The sequence below is a fragment of the Ambystoma mexicanum genome, chromosome 12, assembly GCF_040938575.1.
Source record: "Ambystoma mexicanum isolate Mex_15411 chromosome 12, UKY_AmexF1_1, whole genome shotgun sequence".
Lineage (NCBI taxonomy): Eukaryota > Metazoa > Chordata > Amphibia > Caudata > Ambystomatidae > Ambystoma > Ambystoma mexicanum.
The window spans coordinates 1,217,092,193-1,217,115,635 of NC_090936.1; positions in this window are offsets into that span (position 1 = coordinate 1,217,092,193).

The following is a 23,443-nucleotide window of genomic DNA, read 5'->3' on the forward strand; positions in this document are numbered from 1 at the left end:
CCCTAGAAAAAACATCCCTCCGGCCACCTTCCCCCCCCCACACTGCCCTGTCCACTTGCCCTCAGGCACCAACCCCAGAAAAACATCCCTCCGGCCAACCTTCTCCCCCCACACTTCCCTGCCCACTTGCCCTCAGGCACCGACCCCAGAAAAAAACATTCCTCCGCCCAACCTTCTCCCCCCACACTACCCTGTCCACTTGCCCTCAGGCACCGACCCCAGAAAAAACATCCCTCCGGCCAACCTTCTCCCTCCAAACTACCCTGTACACTTGCCCTCAGGCACCGACCCCACAAAAAACATCCCTCCGGCCAACCTTCTCCCCCCACACTACCCTGTACACTTGCCCTCAGGCACCGACCCCAGAAAAAACATCCCTCTGGCCAACCTTCTCCCCCCACACTACCCTGTACACTTGCCCCCACGGACCGACCCCACAAAAAACCTCCCTCCGGCCAACCTTCTCCCCCCACACTACCCTGTCCACTTGCCCTCAGGCACCGACCCCAGAAAATACATCCCTCCGTCCATCCTTCTCCCGCTCACACACTACCCTGGCCACTTGCCCTCAGGCACAGACCCCAGAAAAAACCTCCCTCCGGCAAACCTTCTCCCCCCCGCACTACCCTGTCCACTTGCCCTCAGACACAGACCCCAGAAAAAACCTCCCTCCGGCCATCCTTCTCCCGCTCACACACTACCCTGGCCACTTGCCCTCAGGCACAGACCCGAGAAAAAACCTCCCTTCGGCAAACCTTCTCCCGCTCACACTCTACCCTGTCCACTTGCCCGCAGGCACCGACCCCAAAAAAAACATCCCTCCGGCCAACCTTCTCCCCCCACACTACCCTGTCCACTTGCCCTCAGGCACCAACCCCAGAAAATACATCCCTCTGGCCAACCTTCTCCCCCCACACTACCCTGTACACTTGCCCTCAGGCACCGACCCCAAAAAAATCATCCCTCCGGCCAACCTTCTCCCCCCACGCTACCCTGTACACTTGCCCTCAGGCACCGACACCATAAAAATCATCCCTCCGGCCAACCTTCTCCCCCCCACGCTACCCTGTACACTTGCCCTCTGGCACCAACCCCAGAAAAAACATCCCTCTGGCCAACCTTCTCCCCCCACACTACCCTGTACACTTGCCCTCAGGCACCGACCCCAGAAAAAACATCCCTCTGGCCAACCTTCTCCCCCCACACTACCCTGTACACTTGCCCTCAGGCACCGACCCCAGAAAAATCATCCCTCTGGCCAACCTTCTCCCCCTCACACTACCCTGTCCACTTGCCCTCAGGCACCGACCCCAGAAAAAACCTCCCTCCGGCCAACCTCCCCCCCCCCACACTACCCTGTCCACTTGCCCTCAGGCACCGACCACAGAAAAAACCTCCCTCTGGCCAACCTTCTCCCCCCACACTACCCTGTCCACTTGCCCTCAGGCATCGACCCCAGAAAAAACCTCCCTCCTGTCAACCTTCTCCCCCCACACTACCCTGTCCACTTGCCCTCAGGCACCGACCCCAGAAAATACATGCCTCTGGCCAACCTTCTCCGCACACACTACCCTGTCCACTTGCCCTCAGGCACCGACCCCAGAAAAAACATCCCTCTGGCCAACCTTCTCCCCCCACACTACCCTGTCCACTTGCCCTCAGGCACCGACCCCAGAAAAAACCTCCCTCCGGCCAACATTCTCCCCCCACACTACCCTGTCCACTTGCCCTCAGGCACCGACCCCAGAAAATACATGCCTCTGGCCAACCTTCTCCCCCCACACTACCCTGTCCACTTGCCCTCAGGCACCGACCCCAAAAAATCATCCCTCCGGCCAACCTTCTCCCCCTCACACTACCCTGTCCACTTGCCCTCGGGCACCGACCCCAGAAAAATCATCCCTCCCGCCAACCGTCTCCGCCCCACACTACCCTGTACACTTGCCCTCAGGCACCGACCCCACAAAAAACATCCCTCCGGCCAACCTTCTCCCCCCACACTACCCTGTACACTTGCCCTCAGGCACCGACCCCAGTAAAAACATCCCTCTGGCCAACCCTCTCCCCCCACACTACCCTGTACACTTGCCCTCACGGACCGACCCCACAAAAAACCTCCCTCTGGCCAACCTTCTCCCCCCACACTACCCTGTCCACTTGCCCTCAGGCACCGACCCCAGAAAAATCATCCCTCCGGCCAAACTTCTCCCCCCACACTACCCTGTCCACTTGCCCTCAGGCACCAACCTCAGAAAAATCATCCCTCCGGCCAACGTTCTCCCCCCCACACTAACCTGTCCACTTGCCCTCAGGCACCGACCCCAGAAAAAACATCCCTCTGGCCAACCTTCTCCCCCCACACTACCCTGTCCACTTGCCCTCAGGCACCGACCCCAGAAAAAACATCCCTCCGGCCACCTTCCCCCCCCCACACTGCCCTGTCCACTTGCCCTCAGGCACCAACCCCAGAAAAACATCCCTCCGGCCAACCTTCTCCCCCCACACTTCCCTGCCCACTTGCCCTCAGGCACCGACCCCAGAAAAAAACATTCCTCCGCCCAACCTTCTCCCCCCACACTACCCTGTCCACTTGCCCTCAGGCACCGACCCCAGAAAAAACATCCCTCCGGCCAACCTTCTCCCTCCACACTACCCTGTACACTTGCCCTCAGGCACCGACCCCACAAAAAACATCCCTCCGGCCAACCTTCTCCCCCCACACTACCCTGTACACTTGCCCTCAGGCACCGACCCCAGAAAAAACATCCCTCTGGCCAACCTTCTCCCGCCACACTACCCTGTACACTTGCCCCCACGGACCGACCCCACAAAAAACCTCCCTCCGGCCAACCTTCTCCCCCCACACTACCCTGTTCACTTGCCCTCAGGCACCGACCCCAGAAAAATCATCCCTCCGGCCAAACTTCTCCCCCCCACACTACCCTGTCCACTTGCCCTCAGGCACCAACCTCAGAAAAATCATCCCTCCGGCCAACGTTCTCCCCCCCACACTAACCTGTCCACTTGCCCTCAGGCACCGACCCCAGAAAAAACATCCCTCTGGCCAACCTGCTCCCCCCACACTACCCTGTCCACTTGCCCTCAGGCACCGACCCCAGAAAAAACATCCCTCCGGCCACCTTCCCCCCCGCACACTGCCCTGTCCACTTGCCCTCAGGTACCAACCCCAGAAAAACATCCCTCCGGCCAACCTTCTCCCCCCACACTTCCCTGTCCACTTGCCCTCAGGCACCGACCCCAGAAAAAAACATTCCTCCGCCCAACCTTCTCCCCCCACACTACCCTGTCCACTTGCCCTCAGGCACCGACCCCAGAAAAAACATCCCTCCGGCCAACCTTCTCCCTCCACACTACCCTGTACACTTGCCCTCAGGCACCGACCCCAGAAAAAACATCCCTCCGGCCAACCTTCTCCCCCTCACACTACCCTGTACACTTGCCCTCAGGCACCGACCCCAGAAAAAACATCCCTCTGGCCAACCTTCTCCCCCCCACACTAACCTGTCCATTTGCCCTCATGCACCGACCCCAGAAAAAACATCTCTCCGGCCAACCTTCTCCCCCCCACACTACCCTGTCCACTTGTTGCCCTCAGGCACCGACCCCAGAAAAAACATCCCTCCGGCCAACCTTCTCCCCCCCACACTACCCTGTCCACTTGCCCTCAGGCACCAACCCGAGAAAAAACATCCCTCTGGTCAACCTTCTCCCCCTCACACTACCCTGTCCACTTGCCCTCAGGCAAAGACCCCAGACAAAACATCCCTCTGGCCAACATTCTCCCCCCACACTACCCTGTCCACTTGCCCTCAGGCACCGACCCCAGAAAAATCATCCCTCCGGCCAACCTTCTCCCCCCACACTACCCTGTCCACTTGCCTTCAGGCACCTACCACAGAAAAAACATCCCTCCGGCCAACCTTCTCCCCCTCACACTACCCTGTCCACTTGCCCTCAGGCACAGACCCCAGAAAAAACATCCCTCTAGCCAACCTTCTCCCCCCACACTACCCTGTCCACTTGCCCTCATGCACCGCCCCAGAAAATGCATCCCTCTGGCCAACCTACTCCCCCCACACTACCCAGTACACTTGCCCTCAGGCACCGACCACAGAAAAAACCTCCCTCCGGCCAACCTTCTCCCCCCACACTACCCTGTCCACTTGCCCTCAGGCACCGACCCCAGAAAATACATGCCTCTGGCCAACCTTCTCCCCCCACACTACCCTGTCCACTTGCCCTCAGGCACCGACCCCAAAAAATCATCCCTCCGGCCAACCTTCTCCCCCTCACACTACCCTGTCCACTTGCCCTCGGGCACCGACCCCAGAAAAATCATCCCTCCCGCCAACCGTCTCCGCCCCACACTACCCTGTACACTTGCCCTCAGGCACCGACCCCACAAAAAACATCCCTCCGGCCAACCTTCTCCCCCCACACTACCCTGTACACTTGCCCTCAGGCACCGACCCCAGAAAAAACATCCCTCTGGCCAACCTTCTCCCCCCACACTACCCTGTACACTTGCCCTCACGGACCGACCCCACAAAAAACCTCCCTCCGGCCAACCTTCTCCCCCCACACTACCCTGTCCACTTGCCCTCAGGCACCGACCCCAGAAAAATCATCCCTCCGGCCAAACTTCTCCCCCCACACTACCCTGTCCACTTGCCCTCAGGCACCAACCTCAGAAAAATCATCCCTCCGGCCAACGTTCTCCCCCCCACACTAACCTGTCCACTTGCCCTCAGGCACCGACCCCAGAAAAAACATCCCTCTGGCCAACCTTCTCCCCCCACACTACCCTGTCCACTTGCCCTCAGCCACCGACCCTAGAAAAAACATCCCTCCGGCCACCTTCCCCCCCCCACACTGCCCTGTCCACTTGCCCTCAGGCACCAACCCCAGAAAAACATCCCTCCGGCCAACCTTCTCCCCCCACACTTCCCTGCCCACTTGCCCTCAGGCACCGACCCCAGAAAAAAACATTCCTCCGCCCAACCTTCTCCCCCCACACTACCCTGTCCACTTGCCCTCAGGCACCGACCCCAGAAAAAACATCCCTCCGGCCAACCTTCTCCCTCCAAACTACCCTGTACACTTGCCCTCAGGCACCGACCCCACAAAAAACATCCCTCCGGCCAACCTTCTCCCCCCACACTACCCTGTACACTTGCCCTCAGGCACCGACCCCAGAAAAAACATCCCTCTGGCCAACCTTCTCCCCCCACACTACCCTGTACACTTGCCCCCACGGACCGACCCCACAAAAAACCTCCCTCCGGCCAACCTTCTCCCCCCACACTACCCTGTCCACTTGCCCTCAGGCACCGACCCCAGAAAAATCATCCCTCCGGCCAAACTTCTCCCCCCCACACTACCCTGTCCACTTGCCCTCAGGCACCAACCTCAGAAAAATCATCCCTCCGGCCAACGTTCTCCCCCCCACACTAACCTGTCCACTTGCCCTCAGGCACCGACCCCAGAAAAAACATCCCTCTGGCCAACCTGCTCCCCCCACACTACCCTGTCCACTTGCCCTCAGGCACCGACCCCAGAAAAAACATCCCTCCGGCCACCTTCCCCCCCGCACACTGCCCTGTCCACTTGCCCTCAGGTACCAACCCCAGAAAAACATCCCTCCGGCCAACCTTCTCCCCCCACACTTCCCTGTCCACTTGCCCTCAGGCACCGACCCCAGAAAAAAACATTCCTCCGCCCAACCTTCTCCCCCCACACTACCCTGTCCACTTGCCCTCAGGCACCGACGCCAGAAAAAACATCCCTCCGGCCAACCTTCTTCCTCCACACTACCCTGTACACTTGCCCTCAGGCACCGACCCCAGAAAAAACATCCCTCCGGCCAACCTTCTCCCCCTCACACTACCCTGTACACTTGCCCTCAGGCACCGACCCCAGAAAAAACATCCCTCTGGCCAACCTTCTCCCCCCCACACTAACCTGTCCATTTGCCCTCATGCACCGACCCCAGAAAAAACATCTCTCCGGCCAACCTTCTCCCCCCCACACTACCCTGTCCACTTGTTGCCCTCAGGCACCGACCCCAGAAAAAACATCCCTCCGGCCAACCTTCTCCCCCCCACACTACCCTGTCCACTTGCCCTCAGGCACCAACCCCAGAAAAAACATCCCTCTGGTCAACCTTCTCCCCCTCACACTACCCTGTCCACTTGCCCTCAGGCACAGACCCCAGACAAAACATCCCTCTGGCCAACATTCTCCCCCCACACTACCCTGTCCACTTGCCCTCAGGCACCGACCCCAGAAAAATCATCCCTCCGGCCAACCTTCTCCCCCCACACTACCCTGTCCACTTGCCTTCAGGCACCTACCACAGAAAAAACATCCCTCCGGCCAACCTTCTCCCCCTCACACTACCCTGTCCACTTGCCCTCAGGCACAGACCCCAGAAAAAACATCCCTCTAGCCAACCTTCTCCCCCGACACTACCCTGTCCACTTGCCCTCATGCACCGCCCCAGAAAATGCATCCCTCTGGCCAACCTACTCCCCCCACACTACCCTGTACACTTGCCCTCAGGCACCGACCACAGAAAAAACATCCCTCTGGCCAACCATCTCCCCCTCACACTACCCTGTACACTTGCCCTCAGGCACCGACCACAGAAAAAACCTCCCGCCGGCCAACCTTCTCCCGCCAGACTACCCTGTCCACTTGCCCTCAGGCACCGACCCCAGAAAATACATCCCTCTGCCAAACTTCTCCCCCCACACTACCCTGTCCACTTGCCCTCAGGCACCGACCACAGAAAAAACATCCCTCCAGCCAAACTTCTCCCCCCCGCACTACCCTGTCCACTTACCCTCAGGCACAGACCCCAGAAAAAAACTACCTCCAGCCAACCTTCTCCCACTCACACACTACCCTGTCCACTTGCCCTCAGGCACAGACCCCAGAAAAAACCTCCCTCCGGCAAACCTTCTCCCGCTCACACACTACCCTGTCCACTTGCCCTCAGGCACAGACCCCAAAAAAAGCATCCCTCCGGCCAACCTTCTCCCCCCACACTACCCTGTCCACTTGCCCTCAGGCACCGACCCCAGAAAAAACATCCCTTCGGCCAACCTTCTCCCCCCACACTACCCTGTCCACTTGCCCTCAGGCACCGACCCCACAGAAAACATCCCTCCGGCCAACCTTCTCCCCCCACGCTACCCTGTACACTTGCCCTCAGGCACCGACACCATAAAAATCATCCCCCAGGCCAACCTTCTCCCCCCCACGCTACCCTGTGCACTTGCCCTCTGGCACCGACCCCAGAAAAAACATCCCTCTGGCCAACCTTCTCCCCCCACACTACCCTGTACACTTGCCCTCAGGCACCAACCCCGGAAAAAACATCCCTCTGGCCAACCTTCTCCCCCCACTCTACCCTGTACACTTGCCCTCAGGCACCGACCCCAGAAAAATCATCCCTCTGGCCAACCTTCTCCCCCTCACACTACCCGGTCCACTTGCCCTCAGGCACCGACCCCAGAAAAAACCTCCCTCCGGCCAACCTTCCCCCCCACACTACCCTGTCCACTTGCCCTCAGGCACCGACCACAGAAAAAACATCCCTCTGGCCAACCTTCTCCCCCCACACTACCCTGTCAACTTGCCCTCAGGCACCGACCCCAGAAAATACATGCCTCTGGCCAACCTTCTCCCCCCACACTACCCTGTCCGCTTGCCCTCAGGCACAGACCCCAGACAAAACATCCCTCTGGCCAACATTCTCCCCCCACACTACCCTGTCCACTTGCCCTCATGCACCGACCCCAGAAAAATCATCCCTCGGGCCAACCTTCTCCCCCCACACTACCCTGTCCACTTGCCTTCAGGCACCTACCACAGAAAAAACATCCCTCCGGCCAACCTTCTCCCCCTCACACTACCCTGTCCACTTGCCCTCAGGCACAGACCCCAGAAAAAACATCCCTCTAGCCAACCTTCTCCCCCCACACTACCCTGTCCACTTGCCCTCATGCACCGCCCCAGAAAATTCATCCCTCTGGCCAACCTACTCCCCCCACACTACCCTGTACACTTGCCCTCAGGCACCGACCACAGAAAAAACATCCCTCTGGCCAACCATCTCCCCCTCACACTACCCTGTACACTTGCCCTCAGGCACCGACCACAGAAAAAACCTCCCTCCGGCCAACCTTCTCCCGCCAGACTACCCTGTCCACTTGCCCTCATGCACCGCCACAGAAAATTCATCCCTCTGGCCAACCTTCTCCCCCCACACTACCCTGTACACTTGCCCTCAGGCACCGACCACAGAAAAAACATCCCTCTGGCCAACCATCTCCCCCCCGCACTACCCTGTCCACTTGCCCTCAGGCACAGACCCCAGAAAAAACCTCCCTCCGGCCATCCTTCTCCCGCTCACACACTACCCTGGCCACTTGCCCTCAGGCACAGACCCCAGAAAAAACCTCCCTCTGGCAAACCTTCTCCCGCTCACACACTACCCTGTCCACTTGCCCTCAGGCACCGACCCCAAAAAAAACATCCCTCCGGCCAACCTTCTCCCCCCACACTACCCTGTCCACTTGCCCTCAGGCACCGACCCCAGAAAATACATCCCTCTGGCCAACCTTCTCCCCCCACACTACCCTGTACACTTGCCCTCAGGCACCGACCCCAAAAAAAACCATCCCTCCGGCCAACCTTCTCCCTCCACACTACCCTGTCCACTTGCCCTCAGGCACCGACCCCAGAAAATACATCCCTCTGCCAAACTTCTCCCCCCACACTACCCTGTCCACTTGCCCTCAGGCACCGACCACAGAAAAAACATCCCTTCAGCCAAACTTCTCCCCCCCGCACTACCCTGTCCACTTACCCTCAGGCACAGACCCCAGAAAAAAACTCCATCCAGCCAACCTTCTCCCACTCACACACTACCCTGTCCACTTGCCCTCAGGCACAGACCCCAGAAAAAACCTCCCTCCGGCAAGCCTTCTCCCGCTCACACACTACCCTGTCCACTTGCCCTCAGGCACAGACCCCAAAAAAAGCATCCCTCTGGCCAACCTTCTCCCCCCACACTACCCTGTCCACTTGCCCTCAGGCACCGACCCCAGAAAAAACATCCCTTCGGCCAACCTTCTCCCCCCACACTACCCTGTCCACTTGCCCTCAGGCACCGACCCCACAGAAAACATCCCTCCGGCCAACCTTCTCCCCCCACGCTACCCTGTACACTTGCCCTCAGGCACCGACACCATAAAAATCATCCCTCCGGCCAACCTTCTCCCCCCCACGCTACCCTGTGCACTTGCCCTCTGGCACCGACCCCAGAAAAAACATCCCTCTGGCCAACCTTCTCCCCCCACACTACCCTGTACACTTGCCCTCAGGCACCGACCCCAGAAAAAACATCCCTCTGGCCAACCTTCTCCCCCCACACTACCCTGTACACTTGCCCTCAGGCACCGACCCCAGAAAAATCATCCCTCTGGCCAACCTTCTCCCCCTCACACTACCCGGTCCACTTGCCCTCAGGCACTGACCCCAGAAAAAACCTCCCTCCGGCCAACCTTCCCCCCACCACACTACCCTGTCCACTTGCCCTCAGGCACCGACCACAGAAAAAACATCCCTCTGGCCAACCTTCTCCCCCCACACTACCCTGTCCACTTGCCCTCAGGCACCGACCCCAGAAAAAACCTCCCTCCGGCCAACCTTCTCCCCCCACACTAACCTGCCTACTTGCCCTCAGGCACCGACCCCAGAAAATACATGCCTCTGGCCAACCTTCTCCCCCCGCACTACCCTTTCCACTTGCCCTCAGGCACCGACCCCAAAAAAATCATCCCTCTGGCCAACCTTCTCCCCCTCACACTACCCTGTCCACTTGCCCTCGGGCACCGACCCCAGAAAAATCATCCCTCCCGCCAACCGTCTCTGCCCCACACTACCCTGTCCTCTTGCCCTCAGGCACCGACCCCAGAAAAAACATCCCTCTGGCCAACCTTCTCCCCCCACACTACCCTGTACACTTGCCCTCAGGGACCGACCCCACAAAAAACCTCCCTCCGGCCAACCTTCTCCCCCCACACTACCCTGTCCACTTGCCCTCAGGCACCGACCCCAGAAAAATCATCCCTCCGGCCAACCTTCTCCCCCCCACACTACCCTTTCCACTTGCCCTCAGGCACCAACCTCAGAAAAATCATCCCTCCGGCCAACCTTCTCCCCCCACACTACGCTGTCCACTTGCCCTCAGGCACCGACCCCAGAAAAAACATCCCTCTGGCCAACCTTCTCCCCCCACACTACCATGTCCACTTGCTCTCAGGCACCGACCCCAGAAAAAACATCCCTCCGGCCACCTCCCCCCCCACACTACCCTGTCCACTTGCCCTCAGGCACCAACCCCAGAAAAACATCCCTCCGGCCAACCTTCTCCCCCCACACTACCCTGTTCACTTGCCCTCAGGCACCGACCCCAGAAAAAAACATCCCTCCGCCCAACCTTCTCCCCCCACACTACCCTGTCCACTTGCCCTCAGGCACCGACCCCAGAAAAAACATCCCTCCGGCCAACCTTCTCCCTCCACACTACCCTGTACACTTGCCCTCAGGCACCGACCCCAGAAAAAACATCCCTCTGGCCAACCTTCTCCCCCTCACACTACCCTGTACACTTGCCCTCAGGCACCGACCCCAGAAAAAACATCCCTCTGGCCAACCTTCCCCCCCCACACTAACCTGTCCATTTGCCCTCATGCACCGACCCCAGAAAAAACATCTCTCCGGCCAACCTTCTCCCCCCCACACTACCCTGTCCACTTGCCCTCAGGCACCGACCCCAGAAAAAACATCCCTCAGGCCAACCTTCTCCCCCCCACACTACCCTGTCCACTTGCCCTCAAGCACCGACCCCAGAAAAAACAGCCTTCTGGCCAACCTTCTCCCCCTCACACTAACCTGTCCACTTGCCCTCAGGCACCAACCCCAGAAAAAACATCCCTCTGGCCAACCTTCTCCCACTCACACTACCCTGTCCACTTGCCCTCAGGCATCGACCCAAGAAAAAAACATCCCTCCGCCCAACCTTCTCCCCCCACACTACCCTGGCCACTTGCCCTCATGCACCGACCCCAGAAAAATCATCCCTCTGGCCAACCTTCTCCCCCCACACTACCCTGTCCACTTGCCCTCAGGCACCGACCACAGAAAAAACATCCCTCCGGCCAACCTTCTCCCCCTCACACTACCCTGCACACTTGCCCTCAGGCAGCAACCCCAGAAAAAACATCCCTCTTGCCAACCTTCTCCCCCTCACACTACCCTGTCCACTTGCCCTCAGGCACAGACCCCAGAAAAAACATCCCTCTAGCCAACCTTCTCCCCCCACACTACTCTGTCCACTTGCCCTCATGCACTGCCCCAGAAAAATTATCCCTCTGGCCAACCTTCTCCCCCCACACTACCCTGTACACTTGCCCTCAGGCACCGACCACAGAAAAAACATCCCTCTGGCCAACCATCTCCCCCTCACACTACCCTGTACACTTGCCCTCAGGCACGGACCACAGAAAAAACCTCCCTCCGGCCAACCTTCTCCCGCCACACTACCCTGTCCACTTGCCCTCAGGCATCGACCACAGAAAAAACATCCCTCTGCCAAAGTTCTCCCCCCACACTAATCTGTCCACTTGCCCTCATGCACCGCCCCAGAAAAATCATCCCTCTGGCCAACTTTCTCCCCCTCACACTACCCTGTACACTTGCCCTCAGGCACCGACCACAGAAAAAACCTCCCTCCAGCCAACGTTCTCCCACCACACTACCCTGTCCACTTGCCCTCAGGCACCGCCCCAGAAAAATCATCCCTCTGGCCAACTTTCTCCCCCTCACACTACCATGTATACTTGCCCTCAGGCACCGACCACAGAAAAAACCTCCCTCCGGCCAACGTTCTCCCACCACACTACCCTGTCCACTTGCCCTCAGGCACCGACCACAGAAAAAACATCCCTCCGGCCAACCTTCTGCCCCCCACACTACCCTGTCCACTTGCCCTCAGGCACCAACCTCAGAAAAATCATCCCTCCGGCCAACCTTCTCCCCCCACACTACCATGTCCACTTGCCCTCAGGCACCGACCCCAGAAAAATCATCCCTCTGGCCAACCTTCTCCCCCCACACTACCCTGTCCACTTGCTCTCAGGCACCGACCCCGGAAAAAACATCCCTCCGGCCACCTCCCCCCCCACACTACCCTGTCCACTTGCCCTCAAGCACCAACCCCAGAAAAACATCCCTCCGGCCAACCTTCTCCCCTCACTCTACCTACCCTGTCCACTTGCCCTCAGGCACCGACCACAGAAAAAAACATCCCTCCGCCCAACCTTCTCCCCCCACACTACCCTGTCCACTTGCCCTCAGGCACCGACCCCAGAAAAAACATCCCTCCGGCCAACCTTCTCCCTCCACACTACCCTGTACACTTGCCCTCAGGCACCGACCCCAGAAAAAACATCCCTCCGGCCAACCTTCTCCCCCTCACACTACCCTGTACACTTGCCCTCAGGCACCGACCCCAGAAAAAACATCCCTCTGGCCAACCTCCCCCACCCCACACTAACCTGTCCATTTGCCCTCATGCACCGACCCCAGAAAAAACATCTCTCCGGCCAACCTTCTCCCCCCCACACTACCCTGTCCACTTGCCCTCAGGCACCGACCCCAGAAAAAACATCCCTCTGGCCAACCTTCTCCCCCCCACACTACCCTGTCCACTTGCCCTCAGGCACCGACCACAGAAAAAACATCCTTCTAGCCAACCTTCTCCCCCTCACACTAACCTGTCCACTTGCCCTCAGGCACCAACCCCAGAAAAAACATCCCTCTGGCCAACCTTCTCCCACTCACACTACCCTGTCCACTTGCCCTCAGGCATCGACCCCAGAAAAAAACATCCCTCTGCCCAACCTTCTCCCCCCACACTACCCTGGCCACTTGCCCTCATGCACCGACCCCAGAAAAATCATCCCTCCGGCCAACCTTCTCCCCCCACACTACCCTGTCCACTTGCCATCAGGCACCGACCACAGAAAAAACATCCCTCCGGCCAACCTTCTCACGCTCACACTACCCTGCACACTTGCCCTCAGGCAGCAACCCCAGAAAAAACATCCCTCTGGCCAACCTTCTGCCCCTCACACTACCCTGTCCACTTGCCCTCAGGCACAGACCCCAGAAAAAACATCCCTCTAGCCAACCTTCTCCCCCCACACTACTCTGTCCACTTGCCCTCATGCACCGCCCCAGAAAAATCATCCCTCTGGCCAACCTTCTCCCCCCACACTACCCTGTACACTTGCCCTCAGGCACCGACCACAGAAAAAACATCCCTCTGGCCAACCATCTCCCCCTCACACTACCCTGTACACTTGCCCTCAGGCACCGACCACAGAAAAAACATCCCTCTGGCCAACCTTCTCCCACTCACACTACCCTGTCCACTTGCCCTCAGGCATCGACCCCAGAAAAAAACATCCCTCTGCCCAACCGTCTCCCCCCACACTACCCTGGCCACTTGCCCTCATGCACCGACCCCAGAAAAATCATCCCTCCGGCCAACCTTCTCCCCCCACACTACCCTGTCCACTTGCCATCAGGCACCGACCACAGAAAAAACATCCCTCCGGCCAACCTTCTCACGCTCACACTACCCTGCACACTTGCCCTCAGGCAGCAACCCCAGAAAAAACATCCCTCTGGCCAACCTTCTGCCCCTCACACTACCCTGTCCACTTGCCCTCAGGCACAGACCCCAGAAAAAACATCCCTCTAGCCAACCTTCTCCCCCCACACTACTCTGTCCACTTGCCCTCATGCACCGCCCCAGAAAAATCATCCCTCTGGCCAACCTTCTCCCCCCACACTACCCTGTACACTTGCCCTCAGGCACCGACCACAGAAAAAACATCCCTCTGGCCAACCATCTCCCCCTCACACTACCCTGTACACTTGCCCTCAGGCACCGACCACAGAAAAAACCTCCCTCCGGCCAACCTTCTCCCGCCACACTACCCTGTCCACTTGCCCTCAGGCATCGACCAGAGAAAAAACATCCCTCTGCCAAACTTCTCCCCCCACACTACCCTGTCCACTTGCCCTCATGCACTGCCCCAGAAAAATCATCCCTCTGGCCAACTTTCTCCCCCTCACACTACCCTGTACACTTGCCCTCAGGCACCGAACACAGAAAAAACCTCCCTCCGGCCAACGTTCTCCCCCCACACTACCCTGTCCACTTGCCCTCAGGCACCGACCACAGAAAAAATATCCCTCTGCCAAACTTCTCCCCCCACACTACCCTGTCCACTTGCCCTCAGGCACCGACCACAGAAAAAACATCCCTCCAGCCAACCTTCTCCCCCCCACACTACCCTGTCCACTTGCCCTCAGGCACCGACCACAGAAAAAACATCCCTCTAGCCAACCTTCTCCCCCCCGCACTACCCTGTCCACTTACCCTCAGGCACAGACCCCAGAAAAAACCTCCCTCCAGCCAACCTTCTCCCACTCACACACTACCCGGTCCACTTGCCCTCAGGCACAGACCCCAGAAAAAACCTCCCTCTGGCCAACCTTCTCCCCCCACACTACCCTGTCCACTTGCTCTCAGGCACCGACCCCGGAAAAAACATCCCTCCGGCCACCTCCCCCCCCCCACACTACCCTGTCCACTTGCCCTCAGGCACCAACCCCAGAAAAACATCCCTCCGGCCAACCTTCTCCCCCCACTCTACCCTGTCCACTTGCCCTCAGGCACCGACCCCAGAAAAAAAACATCCCTCCGCCCAACCTTCTCCCCCCACACTACCCTGTCCACTTGCCCTCAGGCACCGACCCCAGAAAAAACATCCCTCCGGCCAACCTTCTCCCTCCACACTATCCTGTACACTTGCCCTCAGGCACCGACCCCAGAAAAAACATCCCTCCGGCCAACCTTCTCCCCCTCACACTACCCTGTACACTTGCCCTCAGGCACCGAACACAGAAAAAACCTCCCTCCGGCCAACGTTCTCCCCCCACACTACCCTGTCCACTTGCCCTCAGGCACCGACCACAGAAAAAACATCCCTCTGCCAAACTTCTCCCCCCACACTACCCTGTCCACTTGCCCTCAGGCACCGACCACAGAAAAAACATCCCTCCAGCCAACCTTCTCCCCCCCGCACTACCCTGTCCACTTACCCTCAGGCACAGACCCCAGAAAAAACCTCCCTCCAGCCAACCTTCTCCCACTCACACACTACCCGGTCCACTTGCCCTCAGGCACAGACCCCAGAAAAAACCTCCCTCTGGCCAACCTTCTCCCCCCACACTACCCTGTCCACTTGCTCTCAGGCACCGACCCCGGAAAAAACATCCCTCCGGCCACCTCCCCCCCCCCACACTACCCTGTCCACTTGCCCTCAGGCACCAACCCCAGAAAAACATCCCTCCGCCCAACCTTCTCCCCCCACACTACCCTGTCCACTTGCCCTCAGGCACCGACCCCAGAAAAAACATCCCTCCGGCCAACCTTCTCCCTCCACACTATCCTGTACACTTGCCATCAGGCACCGACCCCAGAAAAAACATCCCTCCGGCCAACCTTCTCCCCCTCACACTACCCTGTACACTTGCCCTCAGGCACCGACCCCAGAAAAAACATCCCTCTGGCCAACCTTCCCCCCCCACACTAACCTGTCCATTTGCCCTCATGCACCGACCCCAGAAAAAACATCTCTCCGGCCAACCTTCTCCCCCCCACACTACCCTGTCCACTTGCCCTCAGGCACCGACCCCAGAAAAAACATCCCTCTGGCCAACCTTCTCCCCCCCACACTACCCTGTCCACTTGCCCTCAGGCACCGACCACAGAAAAAACATCCTTCTAGCCAACCTTCTCCCCCTCACACTAACCTGTCCACTTGCCCTCAGGCACCAACCCCAGAAAAAACATCCCTCTGGCCAACCTTCTCCCACTCACACTACCCTGTCCACTTGCCCTCAGGCATCGACCCCAGAAAAAAACATCCCTCCGCCCAACCTTCTCCCCCCACACTACCCTGGCCACTTGCCCTCATGCGCCGACCCCAGAAAAATCATCCCTCCGGCCAACCTTCTCCCCCCACACTACCCTGTCCACTTGCCCTCAGGCACCGACCACAGAAAAAACATCCCTCCGGCCAACCTTCTCCCCCTCACACTACCCTGCACACTTGCCCTCAGGCAGCAACCCCAGAAAAAACATCCCTCTGGCCAACCTTCTCCCCCTCACACTACCCTGTCCACTTGCCCTCAGGCACAGACCCCAGAAAAAACATCCCTCTAGCCAACCTTCTCCCCCCACACTACCCTGTACACTTGCCCTCAGGCACCGACCACAGAAAAAACATCCCTCTGGCCAACCATCTCCCCCTCACACTACCCTGTACACTTGCCCTCAGGCACCGACCACAGAAAAAACCTCCCTTCGGCCAACCTTCTCCCGCCACACTACCCTGTCCACTTGCCCTCAGGCATCGACCACAGAAAAAACATCCCTCTGCCAAACTTCTCCCCCCACACTACCCTGTCCACTTGCCCTCATGCACTGCCCCAGAAAAATCATCCCTCTGGCCAACTTTCTCCCCCTCACACTACCCTGTACACTTGCCCTCAGGCACCGAACACAGAAAAAACCTCCCTCCGGCCAACGTTCTCCCCCCACACTACCCTGTCCACTTGCCCTCAGGCACCGACCACAGAAAAAACATCCCTCTGCCAAACTTCTCCCCCACACTACCCTGTCCACTTGCCCTCAGGCACCGACCACAGAAAAAACATCCCTCCAGCCAACCTTCTCCCCCCCGCACTACCCTGTCCACTTACCCTCAGGCACAGACCCCAGAAAAAACCTCCCTCCAGCCAACCTTCTCCCACTCACACACTACCCGGTCCACTTGCCCTCAGGCACAGACCCCAGAAAAAACCTCCCTCTGGCCAACCTTCTCCCCCCACACTACCCTGTCCACTTGCTCTCAGGCACCGACCCCGGAAAAACATCCCTCCGGCCACCTCCCCCCCCCACACTACCCTGTCCACTTGCCCTCAGGCACCAACCCCAGAAAAACATCCCTCCGGCCAACCTTCTCCCCCCACTCTACCCTGTCCACTTGCCCTCAGGCACCGACCCCAGAAAAAAACATCCCTCCGCCCAACCTTCTCCCCCCACACTACCCTGTCCACTTGCCCTCAGGCACCGACCCCAGAAAAAACATCCCTCCGGCCAACCTTCTCCCTCCACACTATCCTGTACACTTGCCCTCAGGCACCGACCCCAGAAAAAACATCCCTCCGGCCAACCTTCTCCCCCTCACACTACCCTGTACACTTGCCCTCAGGCACCGACCCCAGAAAAAACATCCCTCTGGCCAACCTTCCCCCCCCACACTAACCTGTCCATTTGCCCTCATGCACCGACCCCAGAAAAAACATCTCTCCGGCCAACCTTCTCCCCCCCACACTACCCTGTCCACTTGCCCTCAGGCACCGACCCCAGAAAAAACATCCCTCTGGCCAACCTTCTCCCCCCCACACTACCCTGTCCACTTGCCCTCAGGCACCGACCACAGAAAAAACATCCTTCTAGCCAACCTTCTCCCCCTCACACTAACCTGTCCACTTGCCCTCAGGCACCGACCCCAGAAAAAACATCCCTCTGGCCAACCTTCTCCCACTCACACTACCCTGTCCACTTGCCCTCAGGCATCGACCCCAGAAAAAAACATCCCTCCGCCCAACCTTCTCCCCCCACACTACCCTGGCCACTTGCCCTCATGCGCTGACCCCAGAAAAATCATCCCTCCGGCCAACCTTCTCCCCCCACACTACCCTGTCCACTTGCCCTCAGGCACCGACCACAGAAAAAACATCCCTCCGGCCAACCTTCTCCCCCTCACACTACCCTGCACACTTGCCCTCAGGCAGCAACCCCAGAAAAAACATCCCTCTGGCCAACCTTCTCCCCCTCACACTACCCTGTCCACTTGCCTCAGGCACAGACCCCAGAAAAAACATCCCTCTAGCCAACCTTCTCCCCTCACACTACTCTGTCCACTTGCCCTCATGCACCGCCCCAGAAAAATCATCCCTCTGGCCAACCTTCTCCCCCCACACTACCCTGTACACTTGCCCTCAGGCACCGACCACAGAAAAAACATCCCTCTGGCCAACCATCTCGCCCTCACACTACCCTGTACACTTGCCCTCAGGCACCGACCACAGAAAAAACCTCCCTCCGGCCAACCTTCTCCCGCCACACTACCCTGTCCACTTGCCCTCAGGCATCGACCACAGAAAAAACATCCCTCTGCCAAACTTCTCCCCCCACACTACCCTGTCCACTTGCCCTCATGCACTGCCCCAGAAAAATCAACCCTCTGGCCAACTTTCTCCCCCTCACACTACCCTGTACACTTGCCCTCAGGCACCGACCACAGAAAAAACCTCCCTCCGGCCAACGTTCTCCCACCACACTACCCTGTCCACTTTCCCTCAGGCACCGACCACAGAAAAAACATCCCTCTGCCAAACTTCTCCCCCCACACTACCCTGTCCACTTGCCCTCAGGCACCGACCACAGAAAAAACATCCCTCCAGCCAACCTTCTCCCCCCCGCACTACCCTGTCCACTTACCCTCAGGCACAGACCCCAGAAAAAACCTCCCTCCAGCCAACCTTCTCCCACTCACACACTACCCGGTCCACTTGCCCTCAGGCACAGACCCCAGAAAAAACCTCCCTCCGGCAAACCTTCTCCCGCTCACACACTACCCTGTCCACTTGCCCTCAGGCACAGACCCCCAAAAAAAGCATCCCTCCGGCCAACCTTCTCCCCCCACACTACCCTGTCCACTTGCCCTCAGGCACCGACCCCAGAAAAAACATCCCTTCGGCCAACCTTCTCCCCCCACACTACCCTGTCCACTTGCCCTCAGGCACCGACCCCACAGAAAACATCCCTCCGGCCAACCTTCTCCCCCCACGCTACCCTGTACACTTGCCCTCAGGCACCGACACCATAAAAATCATCCCTCCGGCCAACCTTCTCCCCCCCACGCTACCCTGTACACTTGCCCTCTGGCACCGACCCCAGAAAAAACATCCCTCTGGCCAACCTTCTCCCCCCACACTACCCTGTACGCTTGCCCTCAGGCACCGACCCCAGAAAAAACATCCCTCTGGCCAACCTTCTCCCCCCACACTACCCTTTACACTTGCCCTCAGGCACCGACCCCAGAAAAATCATCCCTCTGGCCAACCTTCTCCCCCTCACACTACCCGGTCCACTTGCCCTCAGGCACCGACCCCAGAAAAAACCTCCCTCCGGCCAACTTTCCCCCCCCACACTACCCTGTCCACTTGCCCTCAGGCACCGACCACAGAATAAACATCCCTCTGGCCAACCTTCTCCCCCCACACTACCCTGTCAACTTGCCCTCAGGCACCGACCCCAGAAAATACATGCCTCTGGCCAACCTTCTCCCCCCACACTACCCTGTCCACTTGCCCTCAGGCACCGACCCCAGAAAAAACATCCCTCTGGCCAACTTTCTCCCCCCACACTACCCTGTCCACTTGCCCTCAGGCACCGACCCCAGAAAAAACCTCCCTCCGGCCAACCTTCTCCCCCCACACTACCCTGTCTACTTGCCCTCAGGCACCGACCCCAGAAAATACATGCCTCTGGCCAACCTTCTCCCCCCGCACTACCCTGTCCACTTGCCCTCAGGCACCGACCACAAAAAAATCATCCCTCCGGCCAACCTTCTCCCCCTCACACTACCCTGTCCACTTGCCCTCGGGCACCGACCCCAGAAAAATCATCCCTCCCGCCAACCGTCTCCGCCCCACACTACCCTGTCCTCTTGCCCTCAGGCACCGACCCCAGAAAAAACATCCCTCTGGCCAACCTTCTCCCCCCACACTACCCTGTACACTTGCCCTCAGGGACCGACCTCACAAAAAACCTCCCTCCGGCCAACCTTCTCCCCCTACACTACCCTGTCCACTTGCCCTCAGGCACCGACCCCAGAAAAATCATCCCTCCGGCCAACCTTCTCCCCCCCACACTACCCTGTCCACTTGCCCTCAGGCACCAACCTCAGAAAAATCATCCATCCGGCCAGCCTTCTCACCCCACACTACCTTGTCCACTTGCCCTCAGGCACCGACCCCAGAAAAAACATCCCTCTGGCCAACCTTCTCCCCCCACACTACCCTGTCCACTTGCCCTCAGGCACCGACCCCAGAAAAAACATCCCTCCGGCCACCTCCCCCCCCACACTACCCTGTCCACTTGCCCTCAGGCACCAACCCAAGAAAAACATCCCTCCGGCCAACCTTCTCCGCCCACACTACCCTGTCAACTTGCCCACAGGCACCGACCCCAGAAAAAAACATACCACCGCCCAACCTTCTCCCCCCACACTACCCTGTCCACTTGCCCTCAGGCACCGACCCCAGAAAAAACATCCCTCCGGCCAACCTTCTCCCTCCACACTACCCTGTACACTTGCCCTCAGGCACCGACCCCAGAAAAAACATCCCTCCGGCCAACCTTCTCCCCCTCACACTACCCTGTACACTTGCCCTCAGGCACCAACCCCAGAAAAAACATCCCTCTGGCCAACCTTCCCCCCCCCACAGTAACCTGTCCATTTGCCCTCATGCACCGACCCCAGAAAAAACATCTCTCCGGCCAACCTTCTCCCCCCCACACTACCCTGTCCACTTGCCCTCAGGCACCGACCCCAGAAAAATCATCCCTCTGGCCAACCTTCTCCCCCCCACACTACCCTGTCCACTTGCCCTCAGGCACCGACCCCATAAAAAACATCCTTCTGGCCAACCTTCTCCCCCTCACACTAACCTGTCCACTTGCCCTCAGGCACCAACCCCAGAAAAAACATCCCTCTGGCCAACCTTCTCCCACTCACACTACCCTGTCCACTTGCCCTCAGGCATCGACCCCAGAAAAAAACATCCCTCCGCCCAACCTTCTCCCCCCACACTACCCTGGCCACTTGCCCTCATGCACCGACCCCAGAAAAATCATCCCTCCGGCCAACCTTCTCCCCCCACACTACCCTGTCCACTTGCCCTCAGGCACCGACCACAGAAAAAACATCCCTCTGGCCAACGTTCTCCCCCTCGCACTACCCTGCACACTTGCCCTCAGGCAGCAACCCCAGAAAAAACATCCCTCTGGCCAACCTTCTCCCCCTCACAATACCCTGTAAACTTGCCCTCAGGCACAGACCCCAGAAAAAACATCCCTCTAGCCAACCTTCTCCCCCCACACTACTCTGTCCACTTGCCCTCATGCACCGCCCCAGAAAAATCATCCCTCTGGCCAACCTTCTCCCCCCACACTACCCTGTACACTTGCCCTCAGGCACCGACCACAGAAAAAACATCCCTCTGGCCAACCATCTCCCCCTCACACTACCCTGTACACTTGCCCTCAGGCACCGACCACAGAAAAAACCTCCCTCCGGCCAACCTTATCCCGCCACACTACCCTGTCCACTTGCCCTCAGGCATCGACCACAGAAAAAACATCCCTCTGCCAAACTTCTCCCCCCCGCACTACCCTGTCCACTTGCCCTCAGGCACAGACCCCAGAAAAAACCTCCCTCCGGCCATCCTTCTCCCGCTCACACACTACCCTGGCCACTTGCCCTCAGGCACAGACCCCAGAAAAAACCTCCCTCCAGCAAACCTTCTCCCGCTCACACACTACCCTGTCCACTTGCCCTCAGGCACCGACCCCAAAATAAACATCCCTCCGGCCAACCTTCTCCCCCCACACTACCCTGTCCACTTGCCCTCCGGCACCGACCCCAGAAAATACATCCCTCTGGCCAACCTTCTCCCCCCACACTACCCTGTACACTTGCCCTCAGGCACTGACCCCAACAAAAATCATCCCTCCAGCCAACCTTCTCCCCCTCACACTACCCTGTCCACTTGCCCTCATTCACCGACCCCAGAAAAATCATCCCTCCGGCCAACCTTCTCCCCCCACACTACCCTGTCCACTTGCCCTCAGGCACCGACCTCAGAAAAATCATCCCTCCGGCCAACCTTTTCCCCCCACACTACCCTGTCCACTTGCCCTCAGGCACCGACCCCAGAAAAAACATCCCTCTGGCCTACCTTCTGCCCCCACACTACCCTGTCCACTTGACCTCAGGCACGGACTCCACAAAAAAACATCCCTCCGGCCAACCTTCTCCCTCCACACTACCCTATACACTTGCCCTCGGGCACCGACCCCGGAAAATACATCCCTCCGGCCAACCTTCTCCCCCCACACTACCCTGTACACTTGCCCTCAGGCACCGACCCCAAAAAAATCATCCCTCCGGCCAACCTTCTCCCCCTCACACTACCCTGTCCACTTGCCCTCAGGCACCGACCCCAGAAAAATCATCCCTCCGGCCAACCTTCTCCCCCCACACTACCCTGGCCACTTGCCCTGAGGTACCGACCTCAGAAAAATCATCCCTCCGGCCAACCTTCTCCCCCCCACACTACCCTGTCCACTTGCCCTCAGGCACCGACCCCAGAAAAAACATCCCTCTGGCCTACCTTCTCCCCCCACACTACCCTGTCCACTTGCCCTTGGGCACCGACCCCAGAAAAAACATCCATCCGGCCAACCTTCACCTCCCCCTCATACTAACCTGCACACTTGCCCTCAGGCAACAAACCCAGAAAAAAACATCCCTCTGGCCAACCTTCTCCCTCCACACTACCCTGTACACTTGCCCTCAGGCACCGACCACAGAAAAAACATCCCTCTGGCCAACCTTCTCCCCCTCACACTACCCTGCACACTTGCCCTCAGGCAGCAAACCCAGAAAAAAACATTCCTCTGGCCAACCTTCTCCCCCTCACACTACCCTGTCCACTTGCCCTCAGGCACAGACCCCAGAAAAAACATCCCTCTAGCCAACCTTCTCCCCCCACACTACCCTGGCCACTTGCCCTCATGCACCGCCCCAGAAAAATCATCCCCCTGCCAACCTTCCCCCCCCACACTACCCTGTACACTTGCCCTCAGGCACCGACCACAGAAAAAACATCCCTCTGGCCAACCATCTCCCCCTCACACTACCCTGTACACTTGCCCTCAGGCACTGACCACAGAAAAAACCTCCCTCCGGCCAACCTTCTCCCGCCACACTACCCTGTCCACTTGCCCTCAAGCACCGACCACAGAAAAAACATCCCTCTGCCAAACTTCTCCCCCCACACTACCCTGTCCACTTGCCCTCAGGCACTGACCACAGAAAAAACATCCCTCTGGCCAACCTTCTCCCCCCACACT